Source organism: Anastrepha ludens, chromosome 6, assembly GCF_028408465.1.
Source record: "Anastrepha ludens isolate Willacy chromosome 6, idAnaLude1.1, whole genome shotgun sequence".
NCBI classification, from domain to species: Eukaryota; Metazoa; Arthropoda; class Insecta; order Diptera; family Tephritidae; genus Anastrepha; species Anastrepha ludens.
Genome location: NC_071502.1, coordinates 39,513,526 through 39,535,420, shown reverse-complemented (window position 1 = coordinate 39,535,420; position 21,895 = coordinate 39,513,526).

Genomic DNA, 21,895 nt, shown 5'->3' with positions numbered 1-21,895 from the left:
TGATTTCTATAATGATTTTGATATTTGTTTTAAGAATTATATTTTTCGGAAGAGTTTACATTAAACTCTGCAATTTTTTGAGGACACTTGCATGAGAAACTGGCAATAGCTTCAATTCTTCTCACTCATTTTTCAGTTCCGTAATACATTCGGCCTCATTCAGTGCCAGAAGAGTACCTATCCATTTTAAAAACTCTGGCAAATCAGATAGATGCATAGCTAAGCTAGATGGTAGCTAAGCGCTTCATTATCCACTTTTTATAAGCTTTATAACCGATGAGCTGGAATCCCTCCGAATTAGTATTTTTTAGACATGTGGCTTTCCTCGATTAAGCATTTAAAATGGTCTAGAATACTCCTCATAGTAAATAGAACATAAATGAAAATTGAGGCATGTGTTCCTCTGTTCTTGCCAAAACACGATTTCGTTGTCTGAACTCTTTGGATGTCTAGCAAACTTGGAACCGGCAGCCATGTTATCGTACATCTCCGAGAGACGACCACTTTGGGAAAATTAGAGATGAAACTTGAGTGCAAATTAGAGGCATCACAACAACCACGAGGTCGAAGTGGCCCTCCTCGACACGCTTATGAAGAGGGGCAACCAGCGTAAACTAAGTTAAGCTAAGTCGCATCGTATGAAGTAAATATGGTAAGATATAAATTTGAGTTATATTAAAGCAAGGCATTGGTGGGAGTTTCATTACTTTAGCTATTCCAAGCAGCATTATTTTATTGGGAGATATGCAGCCGGACTTGGACTAGACTAGGAAGTTTGCTAAAGCCGTAGCGACACAAAAGATGAAGAAAATGTCTAGCGCTATTTCTGTCACGTTCAACACTCTATAAGATTACGCGAAAACATCTAGGAAAATATTTCTTCAAGGAGCTAGCATTGACGCCAATAGAGTAATAAGTATCGCTCCAAGATATTAATCATATTGACCAATCATTTAAGGACGTCAGCCGAAGTTAATGACTTTGGTAATGTTTTGAAAAGAATAACTTCTACGAGGTGTGTACAAAAAATTAGGTGAATTTTCAAATTTAAGGAGAATTTCTACGTGCATTCGACTTTCGATTATAATTTTTTTTTATATTGGTACACTCGTCGCGAAGATACATTCATGGTTTTAGCAATATAGCATTTTTGCTTTGCTTGTGAGTGGCATATATACGACAAGTTTTTTGCGTGTTCGGCGATTTTCTATTATCGAAAAAGTGTATAAAAGAAGTTGCATCGAATTTTGCATAAAAAATGGAATAAAGTGTTAAAAAATACTGGAAATATTGACAGTGGCATGCGGTGAGAGTAGTCGGTGTTAAAAAATTGTTTACAAGTGGTAAAAACTTTGCACAGAAGGTCGAGACGATGTGAATGACGGCGCTCGCTCTGGACGCCCCAGATAAAAAATGAAGAAATTGAGAAAGTGAAGAAAATTTGTATGGAGAATCGTTGAATCATAATTAGAGAAGTTTCTGAGGATGTCGGTATTGGCTCATGCCGTGCAGTCTTTTCAAAAATTTTTGACATGAAGCGTGTGGCAGCGAACTTCGTTCCCCAATTACTGAATTTTGATCAAAGTCGCATGAGAATCGCTCAGGAATTGTTGAATGACGTCAACGATGATTCAGATTTGCTTAAAAGGGTCGTAACTGGTGACGAATCATGGGTATATTAGTATGGATATGACATCGAAACAAAAGCCCAATTGTCTCAATGGAAGAATCCAGGAGAGTCAAGGCCAAAAGAAGCACGCCAACTTCGATCAAATGTCAAGGCTTTGCACACTGCTTTCTTCGATTATCATGGCGTAGAGGTGAAATAATAATAAGGAGAAATACCTTGAAGTTATGCGCCGTTTGAGTGAAGCAACACAAAACCAAAAAACGGAATTGTGGAAAAAAATGTATGGCTTTTGCATCATGACAATGCACCTGCTCACTCATATTTGCTTGTGAGAGATTATTTGGCCAACAACAACACCGCTTTCATGAGAGTTAGCGATTAGTTTAATGGTTACTACTTTATTGGTTCCAAGTTTTTGGTAGGAACAGTCCAGACTGTGTCTGTAGTATAGACACTAGTAGCTTAAACAGATTCGTCAGGCGTACAAATTGGTTCTCTGGATGTAATGATATCCTAGTGGGCCACAATATCGTATCGAAATTATTATAAGATACCACAAAAATCCTAATAAACCAAGTTCCAAACTTTATATAAGATTTAAAAAAATTCGATAAAATTTCGAACTTTTTAATCAACTTTTTTTGTTTTTTTTCTTCTAAATTTGAGTATCCAGTTTGTTGGTCTATTAAATTTTAGTAAAGCAAATTAAAAATTTGTCGTTGCTCACAATATTGCTAAATTTTTTCCCTCTTCGCATTTTCTCCGTATAAAAAAACTTTGTGTATTCATTTGGAAAAAATGCGTTACACCTTCAGAGGAAAAAATGATCAAAAATCAATGAAAATTGAAAGCTATTTCAAATTTGCATTTGATTGGACTAAAATTTAATGGGCTGTGAAATAGCATGACGATTTTTTTTTAATTCTAACTAAACAGTTTGAGACTTTGCTAGAAATTTTTCGATTTTTTTTTTACCTTATACAAAGTTCGAAACTCGAATGACAACGATGAAAGTTATAGAATAAATTACATTTTATATTAGTCAAATAAGCAAATAGCCAAAACTTGTCAACACGTGATGGATTTATAAAAATTTCGAGGGCTGTATTTCGTTAAAAACCTACCCAAATACAAACAAATGCAGAATTTAAGTTATCCAGCCTTTTATGTTAGGCTCTGGGTGAATGTACGTACCCATACATTTATTGAAGTTGACATGGCGTATGAGTAACGCAGTTTGATAAGGATAAAAGTGAGCTGCTAGCAACCAACGGTCATACGCTAGCAAATTTAAAACTTTTTTAAACAGCTTTTCTTTCAACTTTAAAATGAAAATAATAGCGGAGAAATTTTGTGTATTATTAGTTCATTCCACGTACTACTTACTTAAAAATTTGCTGCTCTACTTTCGAGAAATTTTATTTAATGTAACAAATTAAACTAGTTTTGCTATACCAAAATTTTGTCAGCAATTAAATTACACTCTTACAAATGAATAGAGATTAACGCACAGTTTGTGGGGAAATTAAGATCAATTTATTAAACTAATTAGCGCGCGTGGCTTTAAGTAATTCGGGGATTAGATTAATGCTTTCATGAAAAGTTTGTAATTTAATGACATTGAATAGGTGGTGAGGAAATGCAAAGGACAGCAGGAATTCAATAATTATTTTGGGGTAGTATTATAATTGGGGTAGTTTAGATATTCAATAGGGCACACTGAACTTGGGAGGTGCTTTATCACATGCCCCTCGTCAAAGCAAACTCGCATAGGAATGTTATCCATACTTACGCATATATATTGGCATACAAATATAAGTATATGTGTGTAAGTATTGCCTAAGATATCAAACTACGGAAATGCAAACTCATTGTAGATTTCCCTTCCCTGTCTTTAAGTGTTGATATTTTATTATGCGCGTATAAGATGGCTCATCCGTCGCCTTTGAATAAATCGGTTTTTCAGCTTTGGATGATAAAAATATATTTCATGTTTGTTTCATTAAAAAATTCATTTTATGTTGCACGCAAAAAGTGTTGCCAATATTTTAAATATTTACATGCCTAAGTGGTTGATGTGTAAGCAAAATGGCGCCGTGGCGTATGCGTAACTTTAATGGAAAATAAATTATGTAGGAAAAAGAGAGACAGTAAGACAAAATTACGAATAAATACAAAATACCACTAAAGATTGATATAAAAATAGCTCATGAAACATGTCAATTGATATCGGTTGTGTTCGAAGTGTGAGCTGATAAAGCCACATATGTACCGGTGTACATATATAGACGCTTCATATGTGTTATCAATTCATTTGTTTAGCTTAGCGAGGTTGTTGGGCTCGCTGAATGGTGTGGAAATTCAACAGCAAATTTAGGAAGATGGCATTAATTTTGTATCTCTTTGCTAGTGGTTGTTTGTTGTAGACTCCAAAAAGTATGTATTTTGAGTTTAACAACAAGGATGGGTTTCCTATAGCAAGCAGATAATTGCATCGTAATAGCTCCGCATGATTGAAAGCCGCCGATTGTTTAGCGAGGTACTCGTACCCATTTACAGTAATCCATTTCTACAGAGGAAACCTTTTATTCTGTTTTGCTCAAATCTTAAAAAATTTTCCATTGCATAGCGAAAGAAAATAAGATTACGTATCCTTTACATAAAATATGATACCCGACCGCATAGAATTTCCGTGATAGATAAAAAAAAAGCGAAAATATTCTAAATTACCAAGGTTATCTAGCTTCAGTATAACTGAAATACATCCAAGACATACCTTTCCAATATATGAACCTTGTAAATGTGTACATACCTGGAAAAGAAATAAGAGATAAAATTACAAAAATAACTTACTTTGTTAGAATTCTAATTTATAATCGTTGTGAGTATGTTCTTTTTTGTTGCAGAACAATAAACAAGTTTTCAAAGCTAAAGAATAAAAATATACAAGTACACTTTATCACTTTTTCAAATATAAAAGCAAAATCTTTAAACTTTTGAATTTTTCAACTCTTTAGAATTATAATGGGGCTCTCTTAAAATGTTTTTGAGAAACTCGTTGTATGCATTAACGACTTTTATAAATCTTGCGTTGTTTCATTTCTTAAGATGCACTAATTGGGAATGCATTGCAATTTTGCAGAAAATTGAAAAAGAAAAAATCAAAAATAGCAAGGAAATACAGCCGAAAACGCTATACATTTTCTCAAATTTTCCCCGTTTCGTTACTGTGCCTTCTTTACTAACTGAGATGAATTCCCACACGCGAAATCTTTTTCTTTTCAAATTTTATATATCAAATTTCCCAATCCTAGGCCTGACTGTTCCGGGGTAACAAAGATTTCTCGGTGTTCTCTGTTTATTTAAAATAGTAAATAATGCTAATTGCACAAGAATTTTCTTATGCCCATACGCTAAAAAGCTATGATACTTTCTTGGAAAATTTTTCGAAAATTAGGTAACTTAAAAAGTAAAGAACTTATATTCAATCACGCAAGCCAATGGAACCATTGAATCTTAATTTACTTACATCCGTATTTATATGAGCGACTCCATGTCAAATGATCCAATTATAATATTTTGGATATTGTCGTAAACTTTTTCTAAAAATTAGTTTATTTGGAGGTTGAATATAACAAGAAATGTTTATTGAATAATTGTGAAAAAAAATTAAAAATTGTGAGATTTATTTAAATGAACTTGTGAGATATTTTCAAATAAAATACCTTGGCCTTTTTTATTGAAAAAAAAAATTGTTTTGTTTTGGATAAAATATACTTTTAAACAAATACTTTTTGGAAAAACCATTAAATAATTGTTTTTTTTTTTTTGATAAAATATATCTTCAAGCATATTATTTTGGAAAAAACATATACAAAATATTTAATTTTTTTTTGGAGAAAACAAACTTTAAACAAATTTAATTTTTTCGGATAAACTACAATTTTTAAAAAGTTTTTTGAGTTAAAAACATTTTAAAAATATTTAATATTTATGGGGGACAAAAATGTTTAAGAAAATTTTGTTAGAAAACGTTGCTTTTCAAAATTTAAAACAAAATTGAATTTTTTTGGATAAAATATACTTTTTAAGAAGTTTTGCTTTTTAAACAATTTTACTATTGGGTTAATAAGTTTTGGTAAAAAAATTTTTTTTTGCCATTAGTGAAAAATGACATTCAAAAAACCTTTGTTTAGATAAAACATACTTAAAAACATGTTTCGAAAAAACGTTAAAAAAAATGGTTTTGGATAAAATATTCTTTTTACGAAGTTTTTGTTTTGGAAAATATTTTATTTTTGATATAAATTCTTTTGGGAAAAACTTCTTGTTTTGCCATCTGTGAAAAACGACAATAAAATTTTTTTTTGGAAAAAACATCCAAAAAGATATGTAATTTTTTTTTTGGGAAAACCCTTTAAAACAAATTGAATTTTTCGGATAAAACATACTTTTTAAAAAATTTTTTTTGGAAAAACAATTTTACTTTTGGGTTAATAAATTTTGGTATAAGTATTTTTTTTTTATTTGCCGTTTGTGAAAAACGACATTTAAAGAAAATTATTTAGAAAAAATTATGTTTTGAAAAAAACATTTAAAATAAATTTAATTTTTTTTGGAAAACATTTTATTTTACGATAATTTTTTTTGGGAAAAACTTCTTTTTTTTGTCATCTGTAAAACACGAAGACCCCACCTCAAATTTTGTTCTTACTTTTTTCATTAAAAGCTGAGACTATGCTGAGTAGCCTCTGAAAATTTCATAGTAGGATTCGCATAAGTACGTATAAAAAATGTAAAAAAAAAATGTTTAATATATTTTATACTAAAAAATAAGAAAAACATATAAAGGTATTAAAAATCCCGAAAATATTTCGCTTCAAAAACTCCATACGAAAATTTGCGACCAAAAAATTACAGTTTTTTTTACAGTTTTTCAGTTTACTTCTTATTAACTCTAGCCTGCGAACAACCCAATTTTCAAAAACATTTGAAACCATGTCCAAAATATCTCGTCCACTTGACATGGAATCGCTCATATTTATGTTCTGCCTTTTCTCGACTGCACAAAGAAGTAAAAAAGTAGTTCTGAAGGTGAGCGAAGAACTTGAGACGTTCTTAAAGACTTGAATGCATACTAGTAGCACTCAGTGGATGAAATCCGAGCATGTACACCAATGCTGAAAATAATAGGATGATGAACACTTCTTTTATTTATTTATTTTTCTTTTTTTTTAAGTATCACTCACACCTTCAAACTTTTTATAAAATTCACGGGAATTGAATAATTTTATTAAAAAAATCCCTTAGAAAAATTCTGGGTATGCAATTTTTTAACCCATTCAATTTTAATATAATAAAGTGAAAATTTCAAGTGCCTCCGAATTCTCGTTGATTCTTGAAGATTTTTTTCATATTTTCTCTCCTATACTTGTAAAAGACTTCTGAAAATGTGTTTATATGTCAAAACAATGCCAAAAATAACTGCGGTTTTTCAGCGACTTAAAACTTAAACTTTATTGTACTAAAATTTAATGCTGTAAAACCGTAGCTTTCCACATACTTCTTCTCTAGCCACTCAAAACAAGTTCGTCTTCATGCGGAATGCACCTAAACCTCATACAGAACAACATTTCGTTTAACATCAACTCACTTCAGACACCTCAAATTCAACGAAAAATAATCACAAATTCTTGTTATCTTTTCATTCTCTTTTAAAATCTTTTACAAAGGAATAAAGAAAAAATCTCAAAATTTTAATTAAATTTCTCGATTTGAAAAACATTAAAATAAACTACAGAAATTGAATAGAAATTTAAGAAAAATTTATGTGAAAACTTATTAACGCAGACCCACACACGCACAGCTCCGTTTGACTGCAGCCATTAAATTCTGAATTCTCAGAAATTCGTTCAGAAATACCTGCAGACAATGGCTCTATTCACTCAAAATTAACCAGATCGAAATAATAAGAAATGAGAGCGTATAAATAAGATACTGAAATTTCACAGAATCCAGCGCCACAGCTAATCAACAGCAACCATAGAACAGCAAAAATGTGAACGAACACAAACATTTTCGCTTTTTCGACGCTTTCAATTTTCACTGAACTTTATTCGGAATGCAAATATTGGCGCGACAAATGGCAAGCAATGCTTAACACCAACATACATACATACAGGCATGCTAGTATAAAAATGGAAAAAATATGTAAAACAATAGAACATTTTTGGATGCGTATGTGTGAAGTGCAAATATGGAGAAGCATCCGATGAAAGAGAAAAAGAAAAAATTTAGTAAATCCGGGTATATCAAATTAGGCTGCATGGTTTGGTAGTTCGCTGAGTGGGGAGTTACTATGAGTGCACTCGTGGAAATTTGAAAATAAAGCAAATTTTTTTAAACGAAAGCATGGGAAAATTTTACGCATCGTAATAAATGCTAACTGTTAAAAATATGTCTCTGAGTGTTAATTTCAGCAACGCATCCTAATCATCTTACACCCACCACGTTGGATATATAAAATTATCAAATGAGGAAACTATCCTTGAATTCTCCTTTAGCCGCTGTTGAAAGCGGTGAGATGTTCTTTTGATGTTGATTTTGCTATATATCAGCAACGAAGAGGAATGGGCAATGACATGGGCCAGAAGGCCGTCAATATAACTTTTTCTTATGAGATTTAGATGGGTTAAAGTGATAAAAATTATTATACTTGAATGTTTTGTAACCGGTCTGAAGGTTTTGCTCCAATTCGGTAGTATTTACTATAAAATATAAGTAAAGCTGTTAGACAGAATTCATTCTTTTTCGTCATTCTCAGAGTGCATCCACGAGAAGCGAATGGAATTTTGGAAGAACTAGTAGTACTCCTGGTCATATTAAAAAAGTTTCTTGCTATTCTATTTTATGTCATATTTTTTTTACATTTAAGCCTTACCGTTATAAAGATGGTGAAAGTGACTGCAATGTGATTGCTGCTATTCTCAAGACTATCATGGCTTCTACCAAGTTGGGTTTTCACTGCTATTCCTAATACTGTTTTATAAGGATTTTTTCCTCTGTCATTGAAGCAGCGAACTTATTTGCTGATTTATTCTCATCTAACGTCGTGTCTGATGACGTTTTTCAGGAAGTACATTTGGCAGCCATTTGCAAAAATTTATCGAGGAAATTGTCTGTTTCTCTTGACTTCGGTTCACTTGATAAGGTGATGACGTCATTAAGGTATTGTTAAAGATTAAAAACTCTTCTCAAGCTGATGCCAATGACCTTTCTGTAGCATTACTTAAAAATGTTAGCCCTATGGTGCAACCTCTAAAACTATTTTTTAATAAATCCTTGGCTGAACGAAAATTTATCGATGATTGAAAGCTAACTTCAGTCACTTCAATTTACAGAAGTTTTAATAAGAAAGATATTGCGAATTACGCACCAATTTCTAAATTATCTGCTGTCTCTAAGCTCTTTGAATGTGTTATATTCTATAGTAAGACGTCTAATTAGTCCTAGCCAGGAATAGTTGCAAGATCTACGTTGTCTAACTTATCGCCGTTTTTTGTTTTTGAAGATCGCCACGCAGACTTCCAGAGTGGATACCAAATAAACGCGATCTACGATTTCAATAACTAAATTGGCATTTCCTGGTTTTTATTCGACTTGATTGGACTCGATCCTATTTAGTAAAGTGGTGCACTGTAGTTTCTTCGAAACAGGTTATTACCACCTCTGGTGTACCTCAGGGCAGTATTTTAATATCTTTGTTATTTCTTTTTTTTTTTATTAAAGATATTTGTCCTTGTTTTTCCTTTGCAAATTTACTTCTCGATGCTGATGGCCTACAGGTTTATGCTGAAATAAGAACTTAGAGTGATTTAGCCGTCCTGAATCGTACCGTCTCATGAATCGTATATTTCTTAAGATTGAAAAATCTCTTAAAATCACATTTTCTAAGCTTCAAAACCTCCTTAATACCTCTTAGCATAATAATAATCATACTTCATTTGATGCGATTACCGACTTAGGGGATTTCTTTGGTTCAGGGCTAAATTTCATCACACAGTTAAATTAATCCGTTTCCATTTCACTTGCTATGCTCGCCTGTCACGTCACTCTTCGCACTTCGCTGACCCATATACTCTGCATTTCGGTGAAAATTAGATTGCGCTGCTTTAATTAGGCGACCTTATCAGGAGGTCCATATAAATGGAATGGAGAGGGTTGAAAAAATTTGTGTTCGTTTTGCACTCCATTCACTCAGTTTCTTAGACTCGATCATATGAATCTCGCTTTCGATTGATTAGCCGAGATTGATTAGCGCAGGTGGCCGCAAAGGTGTACTGTTTTTTTAACTCTGAATATTCTTCTTGATATGTTTACCAAGTTTGTTCTCTTAAGTGTAAGCAATAAAACATCATTTTCCTTACTTATGTCTAATCTAAGCAATTTTTCTTCAGTGGATACTAAAATATCGGTTTTGTGTAACTGTTTGTATTCTTGAAAATGATAATATGAAAAAAAGAGGCAGGTATCGTATCATCGCTCAAGTCAAGTGTATGAAATATGTGCACAAAGTTCTACTTCATGAATACTGTAGCAAAATTTCAAGAAAATCAAAGAAAAATTCATGGAAATATATCACTTTGCCTAAGAGAGAACTTCACACGAAAAAAACTTGAAATGAATTTTGTGTATTTATCTTTAGAACGCTGAGTTTAGGTTTTAATGCTTCAGAAATTCTTGACTCTGTAAGTGCTTTCAAATTACACCCGTAATTTATTCAATTTTTATTACCGGTTTGTTTGAATGGTTACAGTGGAGATTCTTCAGAACCCAACTAGCGCTTCTGCACCATTTTCTTGCCATATCCTGGTTACCAACTTGTTTAACGGTTATTTACAGCATGACTATATCCAGTCTGTGCGGTTTAAGAACCTTATTAGTTCTTTGATGTCTAAGGCAGACAGTTGTTCGATGCTCTCGAACAGCGGTTGGCCCAGGGTTAGCATTCTTTCCTTCCATAGGGCAAGGCATTCACAAAGGACATGGAAGATTTTTTCCTTTTTCTCGGGTTGTTTACAACTGTGACAATATTTTACATTTATTATCCGTATTTGTACAATAATATTGAGTATTTGACTTGACTGGATCAACTGCTATTTAAAAGGATTCGCAAAGGGCTGCAAATAGTCTCGTTACACGATTTTCACTTCTGCCAGCCTCTTCGAAATATCACTAAGAAAGTAATTCGATATCAACATTCTCGAAACAGTGGAAATCCTTTGCGTGGTAAGAGGGTTTTTCAAAGAAAATTCAAAATACATTGAGTCTGGATTCTCAAAAGCCAAAACTCGGCATTGAACTACGAAACTGCATCGATATGTGAATAGCAGCTGGTGAGCTGAATAAAAATATTATCCTGTGCAAAGTTCATAACCTTTTTTTGGCCTCCGAAACTTAGATATGGTCAACACAATCCACACCAAGATTTATGCTAAAAGCTATAACGAGAAAACAATCTGTCGAGCACAAGGTCCAAATTTATTATAAAAAAGTGGCATATTGTACACAGTGGCGCAAAAGAAATCATCCAATTTAGTTTTCGAGTAATTTTATTACTAAATAAAAAAAATTATTTTAAATGCTGGAAATCTCTATTTCGCTTTATTGATTGAATTGCATTCACAAATGTCGAATACGACTGACGTAGAACAGCATTTGCAAAAATGTTTAAATCTTCCGATGAGGGGACTAATTTTGCACCACCTTGTATTTGACATCGATAATCAGCTCTTTGAAAACAAGATTGAGACGTACAACATTTTTCAAAACTGTCACAATATTAATTCCCAAAATAATGAGCGCCTTGAATTACAAGGAAAATCGCTTGGGGAGTCGCGCTTAAAACACGTATTAACTTAAGCTCAGCATATAATTTCAGCCTCTTTTTAAATGCCTCCAGGAAGGATGAACCTCAGAATTGCGCATGAAATGTCCGGCATGTGAAGCTGACAATAACCACGTCTTTACATGCTCGCTTAATCACACTCATCTAATGCTCCTTTCCCTCTGCTCCCAAGGTCTAAAAATAGCCTATTTCCTGGGCTTAGCGCTTGATGCGCCAGACGTTGATGACCGTTAACTTCATTGCATTGGATAGAGTTTAGTAAATTGATACAACAACAAAAACGTGGATAATAAAATAGCTTAAGAGAAAATGCATCAGTATTGGAATGACAAATTTTCTTGAAGATTTATTGCCATCAATGCCATTTGAATAAATTGAAATTCTTGCGCCTTAAAATGGTCAAAAAAAGGTAATTGAAAAAGTTCTTATCCAAAGCACGCAGCTGCAATCTCAGTCAGTTCTTCGAACCAAACTCAGATACAAGTTTTCGCCGCATAAACAATTAATTGGTTGCAAATTAATTCTAATTGTTCCCATAACGATTGAAATCAAATCTAATACTCCTTTGGAAACACTCTCTATACGCAAGAATATATTTATGTGCAAGCAGCACCAACTCAAATGCCTCCCCTACAACGTTGTGGTGCAGACTTTTCGTAGCTCTATCCCACTAGTAACCCTCAGCGAAGCTATGCTACCCAGGCAACGAACAGCGCACAGACACTTGTAGCCCCATTAACGTCACTCAAGGTAAACAAATCCTCGACGGAGTACCAGCACACAGCTCTTTAAGTCTACTACATGGCAGTCTTATAAATTTTACTTAATTTCATTGAGTGTCTTCATATTTCTCACTCGCTTTACAGCTGTCCGAAAATGCTTATTGTCTTTCCGCGCACTCTTTACCAGCTCGCCGGTGGGCCACAATTGGCATGGCTTGTGACGTAAGTGGACTTAGAGTATATTTATGGTGCCCGTATATATTTCTTTCGCACAATACAATACGCACACCGTTGGACTCAATGCCCACGTGCAACTTAATTGAATCCGATAAATTAAATGTTTATTTCACTCAGCCATACTTTAATTTGTTTTTGTTGGAGGAACAATGAAATTTTAATTTAAAACACACATTTTAAACAAATTATCAGCCAGGTAAGGAAAGCGAAACATGGCAAGCATGACGTGCAGATAAAGTGTAGCATATTTCAGGGCGCAGGGTGAGAGGCTCATCTTACTGGTAGAATTATATGAACATTCAAAACCATCCGCAGTGATAATTTTCAGGGAAAAAACAAGCAACCACGACGTGGTAATAGTGGAAAAAATAAAAACAAAAATAGACTAAACAAATGGAATCCACGAAAATCAACCAAAAATGTGTGGTTCTTTTCAAAGTGGATGCGAATATTTAAGTGGAAGGAAATATTTGAAAAACTAAGCACGGAATGAGCACAAACTAATTTGTTTCCTAGCTGCTGTGAAGGTGGAGTGCAGCATCGGGCACAGTAGGGCATGGCATAGCATGGCAGGGTAACATAAATTGCCTTTGCGTAAGTGCAGCTTCACTCCCACGAATTTGTTCCCTGCAACATCTGCTTGCCATTAGAATGCAAATCCACTAGAGGTAGAGATAAAGGACGATGCCTAAGCGACTGTGTGTGTGTGGAGTATGCGTGTGTACCTCACACGCGCAGACGGCAGTCAAATCGGCTTATCAAGATATAAAATTAAATCTAAAATTCAAATTTAGAAAGGTGTGCGCTCAAATAAAGCCATGCGCAAGAGCAATAAGTCTACTTATGAACACTGGCATTCAAGCGTAGTTATGTATGTAGGCATGTAGGGTATAAATAAATGTGTTGCGATCGCACGTGTGAGTAACGCAAATAAGTGAGTAAAAAGAATTGAATATTTTTCTATAAACAAACAACACCGAACATATGTATTGAGTCATCAGTTTCACCTACGTATGCATACACACAGCTGTGTTTAAAATAATAGGAGCATGCAGATTTAGCAAGTTGAAATTTTTTTTCAACAGAAAACAATTTTGCAGTATTTTAATTTTTTTTTTTTTCATAAAACTATAGTATATTCAGCAAGAAAAACCATGTAACTCAAAGCTTCAAACTTTTTACAAAATTCACAATTAATGCAAAATCTAAAAGAACAATCTAATCAAAATTTCCAAAATTTTATTCAGTATTTTTACAAAATTAAAAAATTTGTAAACAAATAAATAAAGATTTTTTACAAAAATGCTGGGTATAGAGTTTTATTCGCCATCCAATATAAATAGTATAAAAAGTCCAAGTTTCAGGTAGCTCGAAATTCTAGTTGATTTTTAGCATTTTTTTCGCTTATGTGTTTAGCATTTTCTTCCATATAAAAGACTTCTGAAAACATGCTTTACATGGAAGAAAATCCTCAACATAGTATGCAAAAAATGTTTAAAAATCTACGCAATTTTTGAGTGGCTTCCAACTTATACTTTATTGTACTAAAATTGATTGGTCTATAAAACTGCCTAGCCAAAAGTGTATCCAAGCTTCAGGTCGTAAATTTTAAAGAACGTTTTTGTGAAAGCTGCTAAATTTTTATGAATTGTTATTATTTATTTATTTAAATAAATAACGTTAAATGGTACAGACATTAGGAAACAACAAAATAATTTTTTTAGTATAATGCGCCTAAGGGTAAGTTCCAATAACATTATGCAAATAGTCCTTGATGCTTTCCATTTCAATTCAACCGGTCTATTCGGAACATGTTCTTCGATTTCGATGTAACTCAAATATGTGGATCTCTGGTCAAAATAATGAGACAATTATTTTTTTGTTCCCCCGAAAAAAATTTTTTTCAAGATTTATCGGCAAATTTGTTTTACGGCTCAAAATCGATTTTTTTAATTATGTAAGAAAACTTTTTTTCAATGCTCATAACTTAGTAAAAATGAACCGATTTTAATGATTCTGGATTCAAAATGATCGTCATTACTTGTACGAGCGATCTCATGTACAAACAATAGCAAAAAAGTAATTGAAATTTTTTTATTTTGCAAAAAACAAAAAGTGCGAAAGAGGTTTTTTACTCAAAAATTCATTACTCAAAAACACTGATTTTAGCTACTGAGCATTCAGCTCAATTAAAGTTTGAGGTTTCCTCTTTATTTGGAAAAATTAAAAAAAAAATACTCTTTTTGAAATATTGAATTTCAAAAAAATTTCGCACTTTTTGTTTTTTTGTGACTACGCCAAGCACGATCAGGTCTTGCTAAAAAGGGAATAGATGTGAGTACGAACACCATCGAACGTTGATTGTAGGAGGCGTACATTTCCTACCATATCTTCAAAACCACTGCTCTCAGAAAAACGCGTTGAGAATTAACAAAACAAGAAAATGGCGTCACAGTATTGGACTGGCCTTCCCAGTCCCCAGACGCCAACCCCATTGAAAATGTGTGGCGAACTATGAAAACGCATCTTGCCAGTCCATGATTTAAAGCAACTCGTGCGTCAAGTTCGCAAAATCTAGTCCTGTTTATCGACGAGCTACTCAGAAAAGCTGGTTCAAAGCATGAAGAAGATGCCAGGCTATACTCGACAACGACGGAGACTACACAGCGTATTGAGTAATTGCGACTTGTAGTTTTGTACATACTTTCATGTAAGAAGTTTTAAATATATATCCTTTATACTCCAGGAATAATCGCGGTTCCTTTTTTTCTGACACAGACTGTATATGAACAGCGCGATAAGGTCTCCAGGCAACAGCTGACCGAAGAAATGAAGAGTATAGAATCTTGAGTGTATTATAAGTATATGGGTCAGAGAATTGCGAAAAACTCCATAAATTCAGGTTTCAAACTTTGTACAATTAAAGAAAGAATTAAAATCAGCATTTTTTATGAAAATTTCGCATTTGAAAATCAAATTTTTTAGGAATATTTCGGGTATACGATTTTAAATTTTGAATTGAATTTTGGTGTAATAAAGTGCAAGTTTCAAGGGGCTGAAAAATCGCGTTGATTTTTGACAACCTTCTTTGCTGAGATTGTTGCAGGTTCGAGCATAAAAAAATATCAAACTTAAAAAAAAACAAATTAATTGTCAAATCTTCACTAAGACCTAGCTATAGTTATTTGACGCGGTGTAGCAGAAAATATTTTTTTTATTAAAAATATTGGGTATGGGAATAAGTTTCCGCCCTCGTAAAAGAGGTGTCGCTGCTGATACTAGTTAGTTGTTCACTTTAGTAATATACTGGTTATTTGAAGTGTATATGTGAGGTCTCGATCGCAGTAGTTGACATTCGTTTGAAGCGTATGGATCCTTTTTTATCTGACGTCAAAAATGTCTACGCTCGACCCAAAAAGACAACATTTGCGGGAAGTCATGCTTCATTATTACCTTTTAAAGAAAAGTGCAGCTGAACGTGTCGTAATTGATCAATATTTACGGAAATCAAATACAACTTGTAAAGAGTGGTTTCGACGGTTGCAAAGTGGAAATTTCGACGTGAGTGATAAAGATCGTGAAGAGACACCGAAAAAAATTTAAGATACTCAACTACAACATTCATGGGATGAGGACACATATCGAACCCTTGCTGATATGTCCAAAGAGTTGGATATTCACAGATCAACCGTTGGTAAACGTTTGAACGCGATGGGAATGGTGCAAAAAGCAGGTAACTGGGTGTCACATCAATTGAAGGAGGGGGATATCGAGAGACGTGTGGTAACGTGTGAGATGCTTCGTGATTGGCAGAAAAGAAAATGTTTCCTGCATCGCGTTGTGTCTGGCGATGAAAAATGGACCTATTATGATAACCGTAAGCATCGAAAATGTTGGAGCCTGCTGGGTGAACCAGGCCCATCGATAGCGAAAAAAAATATTCATGCTTTAAAGGTTATGCTGTCTGGTGGGATCAGAAGGGTGTCGTCTGTTATTAACTCCTTAAACAATCTGAAACCATCACTTACGATCGTTACCCACTGCAGCTAATGCGTTTGAATCGAGCTCTCAATGACAAGCGACCGGAATGGGATGGTAGACATGACAAACTGATTTTGCTGCATGACAACGCCAGGCCACACGTTGCTAAACCGGTCCAGCAATATTTAGATGGACTAAATTGGGAAATCTTGCCTCACCCACCGTATTCGCAGACATTGCACATTCGGATTACCATTATTGGAGAGTGGTTCACTTCTTACGAGAACATCGCAAGCTGGCTCAATGAATGGATCAAGTCAAAGAAACTCGAATTTTTCGTCAGAGGAATCCGTATGCTGTCTGAAACTTGGAGTAAAGTTGTAGCTTTCAATGGCACATACTTCACATAATATCGGGTATTATTTACTTGTTTAAATAATTCGTAACTTTGGCTAAGAAAGGACGGAAATTTATTCCCATAGCCAATATAACACATGGACTGAAAAGTCCCAGGCATGAAACATAGAAGGGAATAGTTTTATTGCATTCACCTCTTTTTCAGTTAGTACTAACCTTAAAACCAACCTCAAACAGATAGTTGTAAAAATTTCATGATATTCTATTCATTAGCTCGTGAGTTATTGGGCTAAGAGTGACGCTACCTTTGTTATTCTCAAAACAAAGGATCAAAAAGATTTTCGTTTTTTAGTTTTACACTGCTTCTTGATGGGAACAAATACCATTAAAGCAAAGCAATGGCTTGAAAAGTGTAATGGGAACTCGGCTCTATCAGAAACAACAATAAAACGATGGTTTGCTGACTTCAAACGAGGTCGTAGAGGCGCCGATGATAAGCAACGTAGTGGACGTTTAAATGAGACGGTTACACCAGAAAACATAAAAAAATCCCCAAAATCGTGTTAAATGATCGAAAAGTGAAGTTGCCTGAGTTAGCTGACATCGTTAAGATATCAAAAGTACGTGTTGACTTTATATTTCAAGAGCATTTGACTATGAGAAAGCTCTGTTCAAAGTGGGTGCTGCGTTTGCTCATTGTTGACCAAAAACAACGTTTCACAAGTCAATCAAAACAATAGCAATGAACATTGCTCCCACAACCACCATATTCGCCAGATATGGCTCCCGGTGACTACTAGCCGTTCGCAGGCTTCGCATGAAGAGGTTATCACAGAGGCAAAAGATAAATAATTCTGAAAGAGTGGTATTGAAATATTAGAGCGGCGCTGGAATCTTCGCGTTGTTCTTATTGGAAAATGAGTAGTTGATGAAAAAAGGTAATTTTGAAAAAAACGTGTTTTCTTTGTCACCCCTCAACACAAGAAAAAAATTAAGGAAACTTTCGTCACGCTCTTATTATATTGAACACAAGTGCATATAAAAATCCAATGCTAATTTGTATGCAGATGCTCGCATATGCGGTGCTGCCAAAAAGTATTTCAACTCTTATAAACATGAACGTAAAGATGTTCAAATATAATTTTCATATTTTCAAATCCTTCGCGTAAAATTTTATTATTTTTTGGATGTGGATGAGAATGCTGCATACAAACAACGTTGAGATGGAGACGCAACTCGTGAGGAGAGCACACTTTCAGACGCTGTAGTAGAACATGCACCCAGCCCGTGGCTCAAAAATCGAGATGAAAAATGTTACTACAAGTCTTATAGTTAGTTTTCACGGAAATCCTTATTAACTACCAGGTTCTTAGTGGGGTGGGAGTTGGAATCACTTGCCCAACATTTGGACTTGAAGGCGATAAAAAATAATTTTTAAATATTCTCTCTTCCTATTGTTGAATACCATAATCGAATAGGTGATTTTGGCTTATTTCAACAAACCACGCCTGCCGATAGTTCTCCGTCAAAACTGGTGTCAATTGAAAGTGCCAAGTGAAGCCAAATCCTGCTCCACGGCATCTATCAAAATCATAGAGGATCTTCTTTTGTGCTGGAGCTCTTCATCTGCTGCTGTAGTGGTGGTTGGACTCCGATAACGGCATTCAGTGGACGGGAGCTTAAAAAAGTGGTAACAGTCTCCCGGTGAATATCGTTTAATGTGTGTCTAAACACTGTCTGGTCCAGTAAATGTCTGTAAGTTTTGTCCTGGATCTCGTCGGCGTAGTTTAGTAGGTGTCTACTGGCGTGCCTGGGAGGCGGTTCTGGCTTAAGCAGGTGTCTGCAAGGGTAAAACCTGCGGTAGCACCCTAACCGGAGCAGCTTGCTGAGCACTTTGTTGTGCTCCATTACAGGGAGCATCTGTGCCGTATTGTGAAGATGTTGAATGGTGGACATTAGGAGGCAACCCGTCGCTGTCCGAATGGCAGTGTTTTGGCATGTCTGAAGCTTTATCCCCTGCATGTCACACGTTTCAGGCGACCAGACAGGTTTAGAACCGATCGGCCTATTGCCTTAATGTCGATAGCAAAAATTCTTTGTCTTTGTCGCAAGTGCTGCCGGCAAGCAATTTGCGGCCGTTGTTGCGATTTTGGACTTTAGTGGCAATTGCGGTTGTGTGCGCAGAAAAGGAGAGCAAACTGTCGAAGGTTACACCCAAAATTTTGGGATTGTTAACAGTTGGAATTGGTATGTCATCGACTTTTACTTTGGGAGGCAGTTTGACCTCCTTTATCCAGGTGGTACAGAGGGTCGCCGTGGACTTGGGGGGGAAAATTGGAGATTCCTCGCAGTGAAAAAACGAAAAAGGTCGGTGAAGTAGAAGCTCATCATTCTGGGGTTTACGTTATTCGCTGGCGCCAACGTGCAAAGGTTCAACAACCTCTCTCTCTCTCAAACACTCCAAGAGAAGGCCGCCTCATATTACCGTCCACGCTTCTGTAAAGACATGCTGAGTCGGTTTTTATTCATTGGGAAAGGACTTTACTGTTTACTCCAAAGCAACACTTGTTGAGAGGAGCTGATCTCCGCATAATAGATTATGTGTATTTACTATTTTCTTTCGGCAAAAACGCTCCGAACTTATTCCCCAAGCTAATAATACGAGGTGTGTTCAAAAATTATCGCGATATGTTGGTGCTCATATCTTTCACTCATGCCGACGAGTTCGGCCATTTTGAATGTTCAATTAATTGTTGACAGCTTTGCTTGCACGTGTTTCGGCTGGTCTTCGATTTTTACCTATTCAAAAAGATGGATCAAAGAACCTGTAGCAAATTTTGTGTGAAAAACGAAATTAAGTGCGCGGATGCTTTCCCAATGATGGAGAAGCTACGGAGAAGCTACTTTGGGCCAAAGTAAAGTTTATCGGTGGTCCAAAATGTTCTCAGAAGGCCGAGTGGATGTGAATGACGAAAAGCATGCCGGACGCCCGAGCACTTCAACAACAGACGAAAAAATTGATGAAGTGAAGAAAGTAGTATTGGCCAATCGTCGAATCACCGTTAGAGAAGTTGCTGAGGACCTAGACATATCGATTAGCTCGTGCCATTCAATTTTCAATGATTTGGGCATGAGACGGGTCGCCGCAAAATTCGTACCAAAACTGCTCAATTTCGACCAAAAACAGCATCGCATGAACATTGCTAATGAGATGTTGGACTGCGACGACCCAAATTTGCTCTAAAGGGTCATAACTGGTGATGAATCGTGGGTTTATGGTTATGACGTGGAAACCAAAGTTCAATCATCTCAATGGAAGCTGCCGCACGAACCAAGACCGATAAAAGATTTCATGGCATTTATTTTCTGGTTATCATATCTGGGATATCTCCAACGCGGCTAGTAGTTACATGATTCACTCCAATTTTTGACTATTTTTTTCAACAAATCTGCTCGTATAGCATGAATGGTGGCTTGAATATTGCAATAAATGGTTCGCAAGCTGCCCCTTCTGGTTAGAACCAAATCGCGTCGATGCTTAGATGATTAATTTTTGGAAATAAAAGTTCAGTCGGCATAGCTCGATAGCGCCTCTCATTCACCATAACGGCAGCTCCTTCCTCATTTCGAAAGGAATGTGTTCTATGAACTTTGGAACAGATTTATTAAATTTTTTACTTTTTTCAAAGTAAATTTCCACGATTTGGAAGTGTTGTTCTGGCGTTAAGCGATTTATGAGGACTTGCCCAACCTTACTGAACAGCTATGTCAACACATTATTCCAGTCTCAGCTTTTAAAGCATAATTATAAATATCTATATCTCATACAGCTCAAAAAGCACCCGCTTTAACTACACACAAGCCTACATATGCACGCTTGTATTGTTATTATTATTGAAACCAGCGACCTGCCCACAGTAAAATAAAAATGTTGAACAGCATTTGCCCATTAAGCGATTGCCACCTACACCATTTTGCTTCCTTTATCAATCGGTGCATCCTGTCAACAGCAATATGATTTTGAGTTTGAGGTAAATACGATAACAAAAGACATTTGAAAGCAAAAATGAAAAATGGTGAGTTTTAAAAAAGTTACTTCTCTTGAAAAAAAAAAATTACTAATAAAAATAAAAAATAAAAGTGGTATTGATAACGGTTTCCAAAAAGCGGCAATTTAATGCCTGGTCACATTTTTTTTATTTTTTATAATATTTGGTCAACAATTCAAGATATGAGAGACAGTTTGGCAGAAGGTAAGACTCACTTCTGACGCTTTAAGCTTCCGCCGTCACATTTAACTTGCCTTTCTCATTTTCGCATACTGATATATATATATATGTATGTGTGTGTGTGTGCATGTTCCCTTTTGTTATTTGATTGTACTTAATGCCAATAATCCAATATTCTAACGGCGTAGCGGAATAGAAACAAGTCAATTCTAGTGAGCAAACTTTTACTTGTAAATGGAAGGAAGGTGAGAAAAAATATTCCATGCACGCAATATTAGGATGTTATTAAAGCTCCCTCACTCACGCACACAACATGTTAATTACGCCACGTTCAACAACAATTACTTGAAATATACACCTATGCACACATACATACATAACATTTATATATGTAGATCGGAGTGCATACTAGAGCGCTTTTGATGATACGGCGTTTGAAACGTGGCATTTTATGAGTTGGGACACAATTTTTGCGTGAAAATATTATCATATTCCTTTGTTGAAATGTATTTACCTTTGCATATTTCTAACACATTTACATATTTTCAAGTTCAGCGCTCGGCTCAAATACATTCGTTGCCGGGACCGCGACCCTGTGATTTTAAAGTTTTCTTAAAACTTTTTAGGTTTCAGTATAGAATTACCTATAAGAAAAAGTATAAGAGCGAAATAAAAAATTTGAAAAGGGTTTAATAATTTTGCAATTTATTCAGAGTTAAAAATTTTAGTATGGAGTTTTTAAAACCGTCGTCCGAATGGATACTAAAGCTTTAGTTCTGATAGTATTCGATGCGGTACCAGCTGGTGGTAGCAGAGGAAGAGGAAAGCCTCC